At 49.6% G+C, this 17,839-nt stretch overlaps 6 non-coding genes across 6 annotated transcripts; all 6 read left to right on the top strand.

Moving 5' to 3' along the window:
- The first annotated feature begins 94 nt into the window (after window positions 1–94).
- LOC117043048 lies at window positions 95–203 on the top strand. The gene has a single exon (XR_004426135.1). It is a non-coding gene; the product is annotated as a U6 spliceosomal RNA (small nuclear RNA).
- Window positions 204–957: 754 nt separating this feature from the next.
- TRNAS-UGA lies at window positions 958–1,039 on the top strand. The gene has a single exon. It is a non-coding gene; the product is annotated as a tRNA-Ser (tRNA).
- Window positions 1,040–1,951: 912 nt separating this feature from the next.
- TRNAS-UGA lies at window positions 1,952–2,033 on the top strand. Its single transcript has one exon. It is a non-coding gene; the product is annotated as a tRNA-Ser (tRNA).
- Window positions 2,034–2,706: 673 nt separating this feature from the next.
- Window positions 2,707–2,788, top strand: TRNAS-CGA. The gene has a single exon. It is a non-coding gene; the product is annotated as a tRNA-Ser (tRNA).
- Window positions 2,789–5,966: 3,178 nt separating this feature from the next.
- On the top strand, window positions 5,967–6,038 carry TRNAQ-CUG. The gene has a single exon. It is a non-coding gene; the product is annotated as a tRNA-Gln (tRNA).
- Window positions 6,039–6,507: 469 nt separating this feature from the next.
- Window positions 6,508–6,579, top strand: TRNAQ-UUG. Its single transcript has one exon. It is a non-coding gene; the product is annotated as a tRNA-Gln (tRNA).
- Window positions 6,580–17,839: the final 11,260 nt, after the last annotated feature.

Genomic DNA, 17,839 nt, shown 5'->3' with positions numbered 1-17,839 from the left:
TCTTGGCTATAGTTGCTGCCCATTTTCCTCCTCATTGCGAGGTGAAATGTTCTTGGGTAGCTTCCCATTTAAACTCTCCCAAGAGGGCTGGTTGTTGTGTGGAGTTCAGTGACAAAAAGGATGAAAATGGAATGAAACAGAGAAGATTAGCATGGCCCCTGCAGAAAGATGATACTGAGCTTTGTGAAGTGTTCCATTTCCACACATTTTATCTTTCCATGAAGCTGTTTTGCCATGTGAGACAAAGCTGTTGGGTGAAGGGGAGCTGTGAAAGCTGCTTCATGGTTTCTGCCTAAGCTGCCTATCAGGTGCTCATGGGGTCTGGAGTTTGTCTCTCCTGGGGCTCCATGCTGCTAGGGAAAGGTGATCCTTTAGAAATTCCATAAATTGTTGGGGAGAAAATGTTCCGCAACTTGGCCTGTCCTATCACAAGGCTTGTGATGCAGAACACAACCACTCTACCATCCTTCAGGTAATGAACAAGCAGGTGCTGACTGGAATACGAAAGCCCTATAAGAGTGACAGGTCCTGCCACTATTACAGGTGAGGTGGCCGAGGGATGATGGCTATGGACTAGAAATCCATTGTTCTGTATGTGTGGGTTCAAATCCCATCCTTATTGACCTTTTGGCCTCACACAGCAGAGTCCTGGGGAAGAACATGGCTGGCACATTAGAAAGGCCTAGTCCCCAGCCTCATGCACTACAATTCTGTGCCATGCAAATCCATCACCCCCATGACAGGAGCAGGTGTAGGAACGGGTCAGCAATAAATCACATAGAAAAAGTGATGTTAACTCTTTATTAGAAGAAGCAAGGTGCCGTGGACACAGAAGAATGCTGGAAGGCACCAGCTGAAGAATCCCCAAGGGTAGAAGGCTCAGAGACAGGGGAATGGTGGTGAGAGGACAATGAGAGATCAGAGGGAGCAGACAACACAAGTCTCATTACAACACAAGATGAGGTGGCCGAGAGGTGAAGGCGATGGACTTGAAATCCATTGTGCTCTGCACGCGTGGGTTCGAATCCCACCCTCATCGGTCTTTTGGCTCTATAGAATAGAATTGGGGAGGGAACTTAGCCATCGGATCACTGACACCTCCACTGCTGCTCTGTGCAGTGCACCTCTCCCCCATCATCCTCTGCTGTAACTTGTATTCCAATGTTATACTATCAAAGGGAGGAATTACTGGCATGTGGTCCAAATGAAACAAAGCCAATGGAAGAAGGGGTCTAACAGGAACCTAGAGATGGGCCCTATCCATATTTGCTATCTACTTTCTATTTTGTTAGGCTGAGTAACCTCCCATTTATGCCCTTCCTAGAGGGCTGCTTTTTGTGCTCACTTTGGTAATATACGGGAGTTGGAATGATAGAGAGATTAACATGGCCTTGCACAAGGAAATCCATGAAACGTGCCATATATATGTGCATGTGCATGTATAACCATTCTTTGAAATCTCACTGCGGGGTTGGACAAATCTGCTGAGCAAATAGGAGCTTGTAAACCTTTTTTCATGGCTGCTGCCATGGAGTGTTGGTCTGCTGTGCTGGATTTGAGTCCCCTGGGACTCCTCACTGCCAGAGGAGAGTGGGTCGACGTATCTTTAGAATTTTCCTCAATCTGATTAAAAAAAAACTTCACCAAGATTCTTCCCCTTACGACCCTTCTGTCTTGTGACGGAGGAACATTGTTTATGAAATGTACAAACAACTGCAGAGCAGCCAAGAAAGACCAGAAAGGAGTAAGAGGACTTGCTGCTATGGTCACCTGTTGTCTAAGGTGGCCAAGTGGTGAAGGCAATCAACTAGAAATCCTCTGCGCTCTCCCTGATTGCATAGGTTCAAGTTCCACCCTCATGGTGTTTTGCTGCTGAGGAGGGAGGGCTGATAGTCTGCATGTCTGGGACTCCTGGTCCAGCATGGCCTATTTGGAAGTCATGAAAAGCATGGATGAGGTGGCCAAAAGGTGAAGGCGATGGACTTGAAATCCATTGTGCTGTGCACGTGTGGGTTTGAATCCCACCCTTGTCGGTCTTTTGGCACCACATAGTAGATTTTTGTTGGTTATGTGTGGGGAAGGGGAGGGAGAGATTTGGGAGAGGTCAGGGTGTAGGTTGTCCATGGTTGTTGTTCCCTTTCCTCATCACAAGGTGAAATTTCTTTTGGTGATTGCCCTACCCAAGAAGGCTTGTTCTTGGGTGAACTTCAGTGACACTAAAACTGAAAGAACACACAGAAAATGAGCATGGTCCCTGCACAAGTACAGAGAAAGTTGTGCACCACTCTGTCATCTGCTGCTCCCCATTTCTGCAAGTCCTAGCCCAAAACACGAGAAGCTGCTGGTGTGGATGAGATGGCCGAGAGGTAAAGGTGATGGACTAGAAATCCATTGTGCTCTGCACGCATGGGTTTGAATCCCTCCCTCATCAGACTTTTGGTCTTCTATAACAGATTCCTAAGGGACAGTTCCCGAACCGCTTCACTGCTGCAGACAGGTCCTGCCATTGGGCAGACAGTTAGAGGTGGCTGTGAGGTGAATGCCAAGGACTAGAAATCCATTATGCTCTGAGCAAGTTGGTTCAAATCCCAACTGGGGATTTTTTTTTACTAGCAAGGAGGAAGGACTAATTGTCTGTTGCCCCTTCTTTCTGGAAGCCCCTACCCAACATGGCCTATTGGGGAGTTGTGAAAAGCCACCAGTGTGGACAAGGTGGCCGAGAGGTGAAGGCGATGGACTCGAAATCCATTGTGCTGTGCATGCATGGGTTCGAATCCCATCCTTGTCGAACTTTTGGTTTCACACAAGAGATTCCCAGGTGAGAACTTGACAGGCACATCATGGAGGCCTTGTCCATGGTCCTGCACTGTACTACTCTGTGCTGTGCATGTCACCCTCTATCATCCATTAGAGGAAGGAGTTACAAGTGTAGGGCCCAGATGAAATAAAGATGCAGTCGGGAGCCTGGTGTGAGACAGGGGCAGTGCCCCCCCCCCCACAGTTCCTATTTCCCATTCCTTCTCACTGAAAGGGGGAAATATTTGAGTGGCTTCTTATTTAAACTCTTCCAAGGAGCCATATTAGATGGCACACAAATTTGTGAAGTGTTTCATATATTTAAAAACTTATTTTGCTGCTTTGCTGCTAAGCGGAAAACATCAGCTGAAGGATAAAGAGCTTATTCAGAGAGCTTATTTGTGCCTGGAACCTCTCTGGTGTGTCTCAGGTCTGAAATAGAGTCCTCTAGAGCTCCTTGCTGCCAGAGAGCAGGATGTTGTTCCTTAAAATCTGTCCCATTCTGGGAACGTGTTTCACAAATCAATAATAATAATAATAATAATAATAATAATAATAATAAATAATTAATTAATTTATACCCCGCCCATCTGGCTGGGTTTCCCCAGCCATTCTGGGCGGCTTCCAACAAAATATTAAAATACAATAGTCTGTTAAACTTTAAAAGCTTCCCTAAACAGGGCTGCCTTCAGATGTCTTCTAAAAGTCTGGTAGTTGTTTTTCTCTTTGAGAGAAAGGCCCTCTGCCTGGTTCCCTGTAACTTGGCTTCTCGCAGCAAGGGAACCATCAGAAGGCCCTCGGCACTGGACCTCAGTGTCCAGGCAGAATGATGGGGGTGGAGACGCTCCTTCAGATATACTGGACCAAGGTCGTTTAGGGCTTTAAACGTCAGCACCAACACTTTGATTTGTGCTCGGAAACGTACTGGGAGCCAATGTAGGTCTTTCAAGACCGGTGTTATGTGATCTTGGTGGCCGCTCCCAGTCACCAGTCTAGCTGCCACATTCTGTATTCGTTGTAGTTTCCGGGTCACCTTCAAAGGTAGCCCCACATAGAGCGCATTGCAGTAGCCCACAGATAGACCACACACTGTCCTGCTTTGTTATGTGCTCCAAAATCCTTTAGGAAACACAAACACCACCACAGGTAATGGGCTCAATTCGATCCTGATATTGTGGCTGGCTGTGGTTATGATGTTGACGAGCAATGAAGGCAAGGGATTGGAAATACACTGGACTCTGCACAGTGGGTTCAAGTTTCATCCTTGTTTGTGTTTTTACTACTGAGAAGGGACTACAAGTCATCTGTTGCTCCACATGTCTGGAATTCCTGTCCAGCATGGACTGTTTGGGAAACATGAAAAACTGCTCTTGGTGTGGCCAAGAGAAGAATGGGATGGAACTGAAATCCATTGTGCTCTGCATGTGTCCCACCTGTTGTCTTTTTGGCTTCATACTAGAGTTGTGGGGTATAAATAAATTTGAATCCCACCCGTTGCCTTTTTGGCTTCATACTAGAGTTGTGGGGAGGAACTTGGCCTGCACAGCACAGAGGCTTCTTCTCATCAGAGTGGCCATCTTTTGTGTACCTTTGCTGTGGATTTGTATTCTGATGCCATGTAATCATGAGGCCCACATGAAGCAAAGATGAAGGCAAGGGGCAACTGGTGCCCTATCCACGGTTGCTATTTGCCTTTCTCACCATAATGGAAATATCTTTGGTCTCCCACCTTCCCGAGAGAGCTTCATTTTGTGTCTGTGTATGCAGAAACAGGAGCATGCCAATTCGGGGCAGGGGGAGGAACACAATTCCCATCGCCATATAAATTACATGGTTGAAATAAATCACAGGTAGGGTTGCTGTGTGGAAGGACTGTGACCTCAGAAATACTCAAAGCAAATTCCTGTCCTTAGCACCTGCTCAGAGGACACCCTGTTCTTTAGTTTTAAGTGTTTGCACCTAGATCCAGATGGTGGACTATATTTTTCCCTAAATTTTTGAAGTTTAAAATAAGGGGTCATCTTATACAAAAATGGTGCATGGTGCATTTCCTTAATTTTGGGTTAAAAAAAATAGGGGTCGTCTTATACATTGAAAAATACATGCTTGCACTTGTGTGCTTTCCAAATGCTAGGTTGGCAGGAGCTGGGACGAATTCGAACCACAGACCTTCTGACCAGCAAGCCCAGAAACAGGCTGGAGTCCAGTGCTTCTCAGAGTCACAATGGGCTACCACCCTCCCTCCCGATGGGCGTTAATGGAGGCTGGCATATATTTAAGAAGGCCTCGGTGCACAAAGAGCTTTTGCAGGACTAAATATGTAATGTTGAGAGTCTTTCTCATGAAAGGAGGCTGTCTGTCTCGCTGGATGTGTTCCCCCTCTTTTCTTTATAGTCTTTTCCTTTATAATCTGCGGTTGCTCGATGTGGCCCATTTAGGAATTCAAGCCTGCCAGTCCCGTTTGGGCGGGAAGATTCCGCCGGCTCCTCCCTCAGCGCGAGCTCTCCTTCGCCTCAAAATGGCCGCCGCTCTAATAAGCCCGTTTCAAAGACCCCGGCGTCCGCTCCTGCTCCTGCTCTCTGACGGAACTCCGGTCTTAGAAGGTTGCCTGAAAGGTCCCTCCCCCCTTTCGGCAAAACGCAAATTTCAAAGAAGTTTTTCCTCTCTCCCAGAGAAACGAGGCGCTCCTCTTGTTTTACACCCCGCCTCCCCTTTATCCAAATAACGGCGCCTTTTTCTGCCCAACTGCAGGGCTGTCTTCGTAAGCGCGAAGGATCTGTCAGCGCCCAACCTTCGTATTTATTCTATATAAAAAATATATATTATATATCTGTCTATACACACACTGTATATCTTTGTAGCCCCTTATCTGTGCAGGAAGCCCCGTGGAAACACCGCGAGGAGGCTGACTTCTGAGGAGACGGTAGATTTAAGTGATCGGCTAACGTGGTTTTTTTTGGGGGGGGGGCATAAATCAAGACTATTCGTCGCCGCCGCAGGTTTAAAATGATCCAAATTAATCTGGTACTGGAGCTTTGTTGCCCCCCCCCTTACAGTAAGTAAGACTTATTCCTTCAAATCTTTTCGAAAGAGCAAATCGACTCGGTTAACAGAGGGTCTTGGTAGGCTAGTGTGAATAAGTATTGAACGAGCGCCAATTCGGGACGACTGGTTCCATGGTGTAATGGTTAGCACTCTGGACTCTGAATCCAGCGATCCGAGTTCAAATCTCGGTGGAACCTGCGGATCCCTTAGCATTTTTGCGGCGGTAGTGGGTGGAAGAAACTCAAAGGTTTCTTAAATAAATTAAAAATATGGAAAAAAATTGCGGGGGGGAGGGGGAACGCGGAAGGAAGGGGAATGCGCCATTATTTTCTCTTTATGTTGAGGTTTATGCTTTTACATAATGGTAACGTTTTGCTGGGGGTGAGGGGCTTAAAACGTCTATAATTTCAGAATGTATGATTATCCATTTTATATTTATATCGTTTTTTGTCGTGCAACGTATGAAAAGGTGGTGTTGGCTAATCGGAAGCTTGGTCGGACAAAAGGACATTTAAGAGCTATCGGGTGTCAGTTTCACAGCCCCCCCTGTCCCCCCACAATAGTATATATAATTATGAAGAAGAAATTCATGCGCATGAATGTGAACCTAAGAGAACCTTGGGAACGTGCTAGTAGAGAACTTTTCAGTCAGCAGGGCTGCCGTGTGGTTCTATGGTGTAATGGTTAGCACTCTGGACTTTGAATCCAGCGATCCGAGTTCAAATCTCGGTAGAACCTGTGTGTGTCCCAGGTGACATTTTAGAAGACGTTTAGTTTTCTTATATATTTTTTTAATCCCCCTCCCTCCCTTTATCATCATCATCATCATCATTTGCTTCTCTATTGGAAAAAAAATATTTGGAGTGGTTGAAAGGTGCAGTTTGTTTTGAGGAATGGGGGTGGGGGGAACCACGTTGTTCTTGTAGGATTTAAAAGAGCTGGTCGCCGGTTTTGATTAAATGCGCTTTCACTTGCCTTGAATGAAAATAAAATATACAAAAATCTACGCTGTCAGACAGAAAATGAATATCTCAAGGGAACAAACTGCCTGCCCGTATTTCGTCAGGAGTGCATGGATGGGTAGAAGCAGACAGATGGACTCCAAAGGGAAACCAAAATCAATGCCTGTGCGAAACCATTCCTCTTCTTTGCTTCCTGCCCAATCGATCCTACGAGGCGTAGTTTCCTTTCACAGTAAGCTTCTCTGTAGTATATAAGGAGAAATATCCGTCTTCCTGATTCCATATCCTTTTAGTTTCATATTTATTTCCTCACCTCAAAGGCCACGTGGTGAAATGGGACGAGCAAAAGCTATGCAGGAGTCTCTTTCTCTGCTTAATAATGCGAATTATCTATAATAATCCTCAAATGGGGGAGACCATAGAGTTGTAGAGTTGGAAGGAACCTTAAGCATCATCTAGTCCACCCCCCTGCAATCCAGGAACCACAGCTAATCACAGATGTGGGCAGGGAGTGAATTTGTGTGTCTCTGGATGGGGTTGCCACACCCTCTGAGGTAGCAGGTACTTGATCTGGCAGTTAAAAACCTGAAATCCTGCTCCACCACACAGATGATTTGTGGGAATTTTAGTTTTTAGGTTTTTTTTAAACAAAGGTTACATGCATTGTGCTGGGTCAAACCTATATCTTGACAAGCTCTTGGCCGCTATGAGAATCTGCAGTGCCAGAAGGGCTCTTATAATGTTGATCCACATAAGGCAGGAGGGGAGTGAGATGGAAGAAGAGTGCTGCATCCTCTGAGTGTATTCAAAAGTTTGTCCCCAAAGGAGGTGGTAACATTAGCACCAGCCTAATTGGCATGACTGGTGTCTTTTAGTACAATTTAGCCCTTTGAAATGAGTTAGCTGTGGTGCCCTCCAGAAAATGTTGGACTACAGTTCCCATCATCCTTGATTATTGGCTATAGTGGCTGAGGCTGATGGGAGTTTGAGTCCAACATTTTCTGGCAGTCACTCTGCTACCCCTGTGCGAGGGGGAAAGTGGCTTACAATGGAATCCTAGACACATTTGCTGAATTTAATGGTACTTATTACTCCCAGGTCCAGAGTTGGAGCCTTAGTACCTTTGTAAGTGAAAGAAGCTCTTAATCAACAAGGAGCTGGGGAATGAGGCAGCCTAGATGTAACAAGCGATGGGTTGATCCCACCATTAGCAGGCTTGCACAGGCAACAAATATTGGGGCACCATGAAAGAGAGCAAACTGTCAATCATGGATGCTGAAAGAAGCCTGACTGAAAACACTAGAACTTACTTTTGAATAATCAACTGTTGGGATCAGACTATTTGTTATAGAAGTACGTCTGTCTCTGGTATTCAACAATAAATATTGCCTCACTACCACTGTGTTCTGCAGGAGAGAGTCTCCTGCAGAAAGCACCTCATCAGAAGGGGCATTATTTCATTCCATGTAGAAATCTAGCGTTTAGTGTGCCAGCATTTACTCTTTGGGACTACCTTCTCTTACCCATCAGACCCAGGCTGCCTCTTTGGCCTTTTTAGCATCTTATTGAACACCTTCCTCCTTCAACAAGCATTTCAGGTGGAAGGTGTTTTTTATCACAGTTTGGTATTTACACAGGATTTGAAATTGTTTTTATATATGAAATAGCTTTGATTTTAAATATGATTCTACATAAGTTTTTATTGTTGAAGTTTTATTGTTAAATTGTTTCAATATGTTTCACAGGAAGCAATTCACAAATGGAAATAAACAAACAAATGCAATAAGCATACTTAGTATAAAATACTGTTGCATTTCATTTTATTTCAGCCATTCAAATTCATACTCTATTAGATTATTGAATATTGTCCAGGTACAATCATGTTGAAAAGGCAGTGTGATGGCCTGGGAGTCAGACTCTGATGCTGAACCTGAGGGATCCCAGCCTGCACAGGATTCCCCGCCTCCAGAACCAGCTGAGCCGGGGCCAGGGCTTGAGCCTGAAGGATCCCCACCTGTGCTGGATCCCCAGGTGCAGGCATCAGCAGAGTCTGCTCTGGCTCCTGATGGGAGGGAGGACCCATTGCCTGCAGGTGCTCCACTCCCAGCCTCTTCAGAGGAAGCTGAGGCATCCCCTGGGTCCAGTAACCCACCAGCCTCTCCTGAGCTACAGAGGCTCAGGGCAGAGAGGCGAAGGGAGTTAAGTGTCTGCAGGAGGAGTGCTCGCCTCCAGGCCCGGAGGAGAGGCGAGTCTCCAGAGGATCGGGGCGGCCCTAAGCATAGGGCCAGATAAAAGCCAGCCAGACCCAGCCCAAGTTGCGTGAGCAACATAGTTGCAAGCGTGTGCTCAACCTGCAACCTTGTGCCTGAACCTGCCTTGGACCTTGACCTGCTCCCTGCCTCGCTCCCCGCCGGACTGACCTCCTTTGGACCCCTAGACCCAGGACTGGACTTGGACCTCGCTTCATGGACAAACCCTTGGGGCCAGCACAGTTTGCTCACGCCACACCCGCACTCCCCCTTCGCTGAGGTGCGTTCGGGAGGAACTAATAGCCATGGCTGACCAGGCGGCTGCGCTGGTGGCATTGGCCCAGGAGAACCAGGCCTTGACCCACACCGTGCAGCAGCTAAGCAATGTGGTTACGGCGCTTCAGCAGCGTTTGGATGCCTTACCGGCTCCTGGGGCCGCCGCCCCAGCTCCTGGCAAGTACCCCGTGGCCCTGCCAGAGAAATTTGATGGGTCCCCAGCCAGCTTTCCCATGTTTCTCGCCCAGGCCAAGCTGTATATTCAGGGGCGAGCTCGGGATTTCCCCGACGACTGCACCAAGGTGCACTTCCTGATCAGCTTGCTGAAGGACCAGGCGGCCAAGTGGGCGTTGCCGCTGCTCCGGCAAGACTCCCCCTTGCTGACAGACTATACGGGGTTTTGCAATCTTCTGGAAACCACGTTTGCCAACCCTCAGAAGGGGAGTCAAGCCAATCGGGCAATTCGGCGGTTGAAACAGGGCAAGTCCACAGTGGCCATCTACGCCACAGAATTTCGGCTGCTGGCGCAGGACTTGACCTGGAACGACTCTGCACTGCGGGACCAGTATCTCGAGGGACTTTCAGACGAGGTACTGGATCAGCTGGCCACGTTGGATCGCCCTGCCACACTGGATGCCCTCATCCAACGGAGTCTGCAGATAGATGATCGGTTGGAGGACCGTCGCCAGGCCCGGGGCCGCCGGCACTCCGGGCTCCCAGCGCCGGTGCTTCCCTGCAGTTCCGTGGCCAGAGCTGAGTCATTGGAGGAGCCGATGCAGCTCGGGGCAGCGCGGCCTCGCCTCTCCCCCTCGGAAAAGACTCGGCGTCGGGAGGGGAACCTGTGTCTCTACTGCGGTGGGAGTGGACACTACGCCCGAACCTGCCCTGAGAAACGCCAGCCGCAGGTGAAACGGCCAACCCCAGTAGCCGATGGCCCAGGCTACCTGGGGCCCCAAGCATCGCATGATGGGCCCTCACCAGTGGAATTGCAACACCTCATGATACCGGTGCGTCTATACCCCCCCGGTGGGCCCTGGATTCTCACCCACGCTCTGGTGGATTCGGGGGCAACCCGCTCCTATATGGACTCTGCCTTCGCCACTCAGCATCAGGTGCCGCTTCAGAACAAGCCGGAACCAGTACAGGTGGAGGCAATTGACGGACGGCTCCTACGCTCGGGCGCGGTTACTCGGGAGACCCAGCCCTTGGTCCTGTGCTACCAGCAGCACCGGGAGGTGCGAACCCTGGACATTGCCACCATGCCCCGGTTTCCCCTGGTGCTTGGGATGGACTGGCTGGAGTCGCACAATGTTCAGATCGACTGGGTCAATCGGACTGTACGCTTCCCAGACCCGGGTTCCCATGCTCAGTCCGAGTTAGTAGCAGCTGCCCCCATGGGGCAGGCTGTGTCAACGCTCCCTGCCGTGTACCAGGACTATTTAGACGTGTTCGAGGAACAGGGAGCAGACCAGCTGCCACCTCATCGGTCCTTCGACTGCGGCATAGACCTCCAGCCTGGGGCGCCCCTGCCTGTAAGCCGCCTATATTCTCTTTCGGAGCCAGAGCGTGAAGCCTTGCAGGACTTCCTTCGCAAGAACCTGGAACGCGGGTTCATTAGGCCCTCTACCTCACCCACTGCCGCTCCTGTACTCTTCGTTAAGAAGAAGTGTGGGGAGCTTCGCCTCTGCCATGACTACCGGGCCCTGAACAAGATCACCATCCCAGACCGGTACCCCTTGCCCCTTATTGCAGAATTGCTGGAGCGGGTGCAGGGGGCGCAGATGTTCACCAAACTGGACCTCCGAGGGGCCTACAACTTGATTCGGATCCGTGCCGGGGACGAGTGGAAGACGGCATTCGGGACCCGGTATGGGCAGTTTGAATACCTGGTTATGCCGTTCGGATTATGCAATGCACCCGCCGTGTTTCAACGGTACATCAACCACGTGTTCCAGGACTTGCTAGACAAATACGTGGTGGTGTACCTAGATGATATTCTGATTTATTCCCGTGACCCAGCCCGTCATGAGAGTCATGTTCGGTCCGTGTTGCAGCGCTTGCGGGAGCACCGCCTGTATGCCAAGCTCAGCAAGTGCGAGTTCCACCAGCGGTCAGTGGACTTCCTTGGACACCGACTCTCCCCTGACGGGGTGCAGATGGACCCTGGGAAGGTGGCTGCGGTTCGAGAGTGGGCAGCGCCCCGGAACCGCAAGGACTTACAGCGGTTCCTAGGGTTCGCCAACTATTACCGGACCTTCATTGCAGATTATGCTCATCGCACCACCCCATTAACCCGACTGCTGCGCCCCAAGACACCCTTCTCCTGGGATGAGGAGGCTGAAGTGGCATTTCAGGGGTTGAAAGCCTGTTTCCAGAGGGCGCCGATTTTACAGCATCCTGATCCCTCTCGTCCCTTCGTGGTGGAGACTGATGCCTCCAGTACGGCTCTCGGTGCCATCCTGTCTCAGCAACACGGACCCGATGCGCCGCTGTTACCCTGCGCCTACTACTCCCGGCAGCTCCTTCCGGCGGAGCGTAACTATACCGTGTGGGAGCGGGAACTACTGGCCATCAAGGTGGCCTTTGAGGTCTGGCGCCATCATCTTGAGGGGGCACGACACCCGGTGGAAGTGAGAACGGACCACCGGAATCTGGAGTACCTCCAGACCACCCGCAAGTTGAACCAAAGGCAGATCCGATGGGCGCTGTTTTTCTCCCGGTTCCAGTTCCGGATCCGCTACATCCCTAGCTCCCAAAACCGGAAAGCGGATGCCCTGTCCCGGAAACCCGAGGACGTCGCAGACACTGTACAGCAGGCAGTACCGACGACTATCTTACCACCAGCCACATTCCTGGCCACTCAGGAGGCCAAGCCACTGCAGGCTCGGGTGCGAGAACAGCAACGGGTCGACGCTTGGGCTCAGGAACGGCTCCGGGAACTGTCTGACGGGTCATGCCCTCGATATCCAGGGCTGGCCCTGCACCAGGGCCTACTGCTGCACCAGGGTCGTCTATACATCCCACCAGGACCATTGCGGGCTGAGGTTCTCCAGATGTCCCACGATGCCCCAGCAGCAGGGCACTTTGGGCGGTACCGGACCACTCATCTGGTAAGCCGGGAATTCTGGTGGCCCCGCCTGAAGGCTGATGTGGCACGCTATGTTGCTGGTTGCGATGTCTGCCGGCGGGCCAAGGGTCCTACTGGGCGACCCCCCGGTCTGCTCCAGCCATTACCAGTCCCACCACGTCCCTGGCACACGGTCTCACTGGACTTTGTGGTAGACTTGCCCCCATCTCGTCACTGTACCTGCCTCCTGGTTTTCACGGACCATTTCACTAAGATGGTGCACTGTGCCCCCTGCCCGTCCATACCCACAGCTAAGGAGACGGCTCAACTGTACATGCAGCACATCTTCCGCCTGCATGGCCTTCCCGAGCGTGTGGTTTCTGACCGCGGCGTCCAGTTCACATCCCACTTCTGGCGAGCCCTGCACCAGACCCTTGGGACGGAGGTCTGTCTATCTTCGGCCCACCACCCGCAGACCGATGGCCAGACGGAACGGGCAAATGCGGTGCTGGAGCAGTACCTCCGGTGTTACTGCAGCTTCCAGCAGGATGACTGGGTCGATCACTTGCCATTGGCGGAGTTCGCCTACAACAATGCAGTGAACGCCTCCACCCAGCAGACCCCGTTCCAGGCCTCCTACGGCTACCATCCACGTTTGTTCCCGGACGTGCTGCCAGCTTCCGCGGTCCCCGCAGTGACAGACTGGCTTCAGGAGCTTCAGTCCCAGCAACAATTATTGATGGAGCAACTGCGCCAGGCCAAGGACGCATACAAGGCCCAAGCTGACCGACATCGTCAGGAGGGGCCAGAACTCCATGTTGGCGATCGGGTGTGGCTCTCTACCCGTCACCTGCATCCTTCTCGGCCCTCACGAAAGCTGGATGCACGGTTTGCCGGCCCATTCACCATCACTGCGCAGGTGTCACCGGTGGCGTTTCGCCTCCAGTTACCTCCATCACTCAAGGTTCACCCAGTATTCCACCGGTCCCTACTTAGTCCAGTCGCCCCGCCCGACGAGTTCCACCCAGACAATCCACGACCGCAGCCAGTTTTGGTTGAGGGGGAGCCTGAGTACGAGGTGGAGCGCATTCTCGACTCACGATACCGCAGGGGGAAGCTCCAATACCTCATCGACTGGAAGGGGTATGGGCCTGAGGATCGTTCATGGGAACCAGTGGAAAACGTCCACGCACCTGCCTGCCTCCGTGATTTCCATGCAGCTTACCCCAGCAAGCCTGGTCCGGCCCCTCAGTTGAGGGGGAGGCCTGGGAGGGGGGATGGTGTGATGGCCTGGGAGTCAGACTCTGATGCTGAACCTGAGGGATCCCAGCCTGCACAGGATTCCCCGCCTCCAGAACCAGCTGAGCCGGGGCCAGGGCTTGAGCCTGAAGGATCCCCACCTGTGCTGGATCCCCAGGTGCAGGCATCAGCAGAGTCTGCTCTGGCTCCTGATGGGAGGGAGGACCCATTGCCTGCAGGTGCTCCACTCCCAGCCTCTTCAGAGGAAGCTGAGGCATCCCCTGGGTCCAGTAACCCACCAGCCTCTCCTGAGCTACAGAGGCTCAGGGCAGAGAGGCGAAGGGAGTTAAGTGTCTGCAGGAGGAGTGCTCGCCTCCAGGCCCGGAGGAGAGGCGAGTCTCCAGAGGATCGGGGCGGCCCTAAGCATAGGGCCAGATAAAAGCCAGCCAGACCCAGCCCAAGTTGCGTGAGCAACATAGTTGCAAGCGTGTGCTCAACCTGCAACCTTGTGCCTGAACCTGCCTTGGACCTTGACCTGCTCCCTGCCTCGCTCCCCGCCGGACTGACCTCCTTTGGACCCCTAGACCCAGGACTGGACTTGGACCTCGCTTCATGGACAAACCCTTGGGGCCAGCACAGGCAGAGATCAATGCAAACATCTTATGTTAAAATTTTACAATATCCTTTGGCTCTGAGGTCCTATCAGAAAATTTCTGTAACATTTATTGTTCCCCTTTTAAAGACCCCAAGTGGATAAATACATAGTCTGGATATTCTCCATACTAAACTTCTAGAATAGGATGCATGTACCATCATTCAGAGCATATTCACTTTATACCAGGCCTCATTCCTAACCTCATAATAAATTCCTATTGTTGATTTTCATGGATGTATATTTCCCAGGAAGTAAATCCCATTAAGTTCAGGGAGATTTATCTCGTAACAGGCCTGCAGTCAACACCCATCATACTGGGCATGCTCACTGGGCAATGCTCACCCATAGTTATTTGACCTCCCTCTTCATACACAGGAAGCTGCCTTATATGGAGTCAGATCATTGGGTCATCTAGCTGAAGTCAGTCTACACCAGTCTTTTTCAACCTTTTTTGGGCAAAGGCACACTTGTTTCATGAAAAAAATCACGAGGCACACCACCATTAGAAAATGTTAAAAAATTTAACTCTGTGCCTATATTGACTATATATAAAGTAATTCTCTTGAATTTTTCAATTTTTCCCACGGCACACCAGGTAACATCTCGCGGCACACTAGTGTGCCGCGGAACAGTGGTTGAAAAACACTGGTCTACACTGACTGGTAGCAGCTCTCCAGGATTTCAGACAGGGGCCTCTGCATGCAAAGTTGATCACTGAGCTATTGTTGTACCCACTGCTCTAGCACTGAGCTACAGCTGTGGCACTGCTCTGGTACCATTCTTGTGGCTTACCCAGTGATAGTAGGGCAGCAGTAATGTAGCCCCATGCATGAAGGAGAAGCTGGCAGTTTCTCTACCCTCCTGGGCTTACAAAGCAGTGGTGTTACAATGGGCTGGGGAGCTTAGTAGCCCACTTGCCTAATGCACAAAGGTGATTCTGCAGTCCTGCTGTTATCAGGGGGTCAGAGTGGAGTGGGACCATGGACAGACTGAGCAAGGTCCCCCTAAATCTGGAATGGGTTTGTCAAGTGAGCATGCCTAGGATTGGCATTTACAATGAAAGCATATTGTAGGGCATCATAGACACCAAAACATCTAGACTGAGTTTTAATTTCTTTGATATCTAAGAAAACCTCTTTTCTTTAAAAGCTCATGTACATGAGCCCATCCACATACTCTTCACATTCTGTGTGTCCAGAAAGGAACTGTACCAAAACAACATTCAAATGAGAAGCAAATCACTATGGCTGGATTTTCGCAGTGGGTGTAACAGGATGCAAAACAGCAAACAAGATGGGAAGCATATTAAGTTACTACAATCACGGGACAACTACTTTCCAAAAAAACCCAGCAGATTATACCTACTTGTGGCTGTTGAGCGTTCAGCGCTTCCATAAACACCCTGTCACAATAAATTGCATCCGTAGCTGGCAAGTGGGAGCCTTCTGCAGTACATTGCAATCACGTAATCAAGTACCTGGTACAGTAGTACTATAATGACCACAAAGGGAGCTACTTTCAAGTGAGTGGCTTGGGTCCCACATGGGTCCACCTTCAGATGAGAGTGTGCTTCCCATGCCTCTAACCTAGATGGAGCCTAAGGTTATTCAGGGCTTCAGTCCTTGACAGTCTTCCCCCCGCTCACCTTTTTCATGAGTGCTGAATTGCCACAAGACACATGGGTCTGTGCAGAATTTGGAGTCTGCCATTGCAAATTTATTAAGTTCTGCAGCTTCATTATTAATATACCCCAAAATGAGGTGTGTGTGTGTAATGGAAGAGCTCTTTGTCAGCTCCATGAGACTGTAGATAAGTGGCATGGTCCTTCTACATTTAGGTCATCCCCACAGTGTGTGGAGAGAAGGCCAACTAAAGCTTCAACTATCCACAGAGGGGCTGTCAAATTAGAGCTTCGAGTCTGAAGTTCCTGAAGGATCCTCCTCACTGTTTGGTCTCCAGACAGGGCCATGTTCTATGTTATCAGCACAAAGGCCACACCAAATGGTTTGAATGGTGAGAAGTGACAAAGTGTTGTTGTTTTAAATACTTATCCAGTTGTGTTCCACTGGTAAGAGTAGAAGAGTGCATTTTTGTAAATTAGAATCTTTTACCACCTTGTTCCTGTGACTATTGATCAGCATGGGTACCACTGCCAGAGTGCAGAGTTTTAACCAGTTGCAACAGGTTGCTTGGGAACATAGGTGGAATTTTTCTCTGACCACTACATACAGACTTGGAAGCTTCCATTTTGGCACAGAAAATTAGCTTCTTTCCTAAAGGGGAGGCAATTCAAAACCTATACCAAGCAGCACAATATTTCTCAAGGTCTATCACATATACACATTGCTCAGAAACAACTTAAAACCTATACAGTGGTACCTCTAGTTGCGGACTTAATCCATTTCGGGGTGCCGTTCACAACCTGAAAAGTCTGCAACTAGAGCACCTCTGTGCATGTGCATGGTGTGTTCGAGCACTTCTGCGCATGTGCAGGCGGCTAACCCGGAAGTAAACACTTCCGGGTTTGCTGCGATTGTAAGCTGAAAGTCCATAAGAAGAGGGGAACGCAACACGAGGTATGACTGTATACAAAACTGCAGGGAAAAGAATTTTTTTTTAAAGATAAAGGATTTTAACACAAGATATCCTCCATGTGTATCTAGAAATAAAAACTATACAGTGGACTTGTAAGGCTAGAATTGCGCTCAACAAATTTTGAGGGCATCCTAATGAATGAAGCAAAATTAAAATAAATTACATTGTCAGCATAACTTGAAGACACTGAAGGCTGTGCTTATGCCTCACTACAGGAATTTGGACATTATGCGTACATCCACATGGTAGCTTCTCTTGCTTCTCTTCAGCATGGCAGACCACAACTGGGTATGTAGAAAATATCCCCAGGAAAGGCCACTATCTATCCCCTTCCAGGATGCCCTCGTGATGAAAGCTAGTTGTGCATCCTGCATGCCCACCCTGATATCACAATAGGCAGAAATATTTTGTGTGTGTGTGTGAGTGTGTAGAGATGCTGAAGGGAACAAACTGCAATAAGGCATCTGATGCCCTGAGAATGTGCCATGTGGACGCACCTTTTCTATTTTAATGCAGTAGCATGCCCAGGATCCCTCAGCCATTCTGAGTGCCTTTCCTAGCACAGAAGTAGGTTTCAAGAAGTGTTTTACTTCTGCACCAGTTTTAAGCTTCATTTTATTCTTTTTATACAGACACAACTATAAGATGATTGAGACATATACAGTCTTATTTTAAGTACGTATGTATATATTCAAATCCATGCACACGGAACACAGACTACACCTCTTCTATGCTGCAAAAGGAGATGCAACCCAAATGTCCAAATCATAGGACTGCCCCATGTCAGATATTGAGTCCATTTATCATGACAACATATCTCACAACTCTCTACTAGTCAGCTTCTCTCAGGCTCAATGATTTCATTGCCTTTCCTGGGAGGCAGGCTGAGAATTCAGACAGACACTTTGAGAAGAGTGAAGCACCAATGTCCTCTAATCAGAGGTTTATATTTTTG

Source organism: Lacerta agilis, chromosome 2 (genome assembly GCF_009819535.1).
Source record: "Lacerta agilis isolate rLacAgi1 chromosome 2, rLacAgi1.pri, whole genome shotgun sequence".
NCBI classification, from domain to species: Eukaryota; Metazoa; Chordata; class Lepidosauria; order Squamata; family Lacertidae; genus Lacerta; species Lacerta agilis.
This window is presented reverse-complemented; position numbering and strand designations above follow the sequence as displayed.